Source organism: Oryzias melastigma, linkage group LG19, assembly GCF_002922805.2.
Source record: "Oryzias melastigma strain HK-1 linkage group LG19, ASM292280v2, whole genome shotgun sequence".
Classification (NCBI taxonomy): domain Eukaryota; kingdom Metazoa; phylum Chordata; class Actinopteri; order Beloniformes; family Adrianichthyidae; genus Oryzias; species Oryzias melastigma.
In genome coordinates this window covers 5,924,523-5,926,007 of record NC_050530.1, presented here as the reverse complement: position 1 = coordinate 5,926,007, position 1,485 = coordinate 5,924,523, and positions in this window count along the sequence as shown.

Genomic DNA, 1,485 nt, shown 5'->3' with positions numbered 1-1,485 from the left:
GGGGGGGGGGGGCAGTCCCGGTATTGTCTGTAGTGAAAAAGGTGCACGTGCTCGACCGGGATTGGTCGGTTGTTCTCTGCATGGAACAGCTGAACTTTGAGCCCGCTCCAGGTTCTCTGAGGAGACAAAACCAGAATACAAACGGGATAAACATCCATGCATAGATATATCACATGTAGAGTAGAATACCAATATTAGAGGCTCAAATACTAGTCAAACGCCAATAAATAAGAGAATAAAAAATCAATAAAATGTGCAAAAATAAATAAATAAATAAATAATATTTCCCCCACAACGTTATCCGTCCAACAAGTCCAAACATGATGTCCGGTCTCAGAGGGATTCAGAGAGAGTCATAGATCCAGATTTAGTAGATCAGTAATCTAACAGCTTGTAGTAAAAAACATTTTGGAGGTTCTGCTTTAGACTTGATGGTAAATAAAAATATTAAAAGATAAATCTCCATGCATTTATATTAACAAACACATGTAATTGATGCCATTATAATTCATTTTAATCATTAATCGACATATTTTTAGTTTACATACATTACATGAAACATTGAATGAATAAATGTGAAGTTTGTCAAAAAAAACAAAAAAAAACTGAGATTTATTATTCAAAAAAGAGTTGATTCCACCCCTCATTATTCTTTACGGAACTATTTTACTAACTTTTTTACATAGTTATTTTAAGAAGATTTGTAACTTTTAATTAATTGTTGCATAAGTTATTATTAATAACTTATTAATAATATGTATTTTTTGGTCAGTGTTCTTGTCAGATCTGGTTCTGATGTTTGCATCAACACAAAACATGCTGAAGTTTTATTCGTTTTTCTTTTATTAAAATCAAAAATGTCACTTTAACAACAATATTGATTCTTGATTTGAGCGTAACTCTGGATTTGTGCACAGCTAATTCTTCATTTGTAGCCCCTATAATTCTTCACACTAATTTACTCCCAACTCCCAAATTTAATCAAGAATTACGCACACACAAATCAGAGCGAGTCTATTTTCTCTCCATAGTTCTACGGTTCACGTGAAGTTTTCCTTCTGCAAACTGTTGTCATAAAATTGTCTTCCTTCACTAAGATCACGTTAAAGGATGAAGCATCAGTCTTAAAGGATTCGAAGGTGGAGATTGTTGAAACGCTCCATTCCGATGTTTCCGTTTACAGACACATACATCCATGTATCCGTCTCTGTTTTCCTCGTCCGAGCTGGAATTCCACTCAAAGATTCCTCGTTATTTAGTAATGTTTGGTTGGGGGTGTGAGGAGCTTTAAGCTAGCTGTAAAAGCATATAAACAAAGGGATGATGGGAAGTCAGGGCAGGCTTACTTCCACAACAACAGGCGCGTCCACGACTCTGAGGTGAATCTCTAATGAACTCCTGCCGCTCTGCAGAAACTATGTCCTAAAAAGTGACAAAAGTTTTTGATTTGATTTGATTTGATTTGATTTGATTTGATTTAATTTA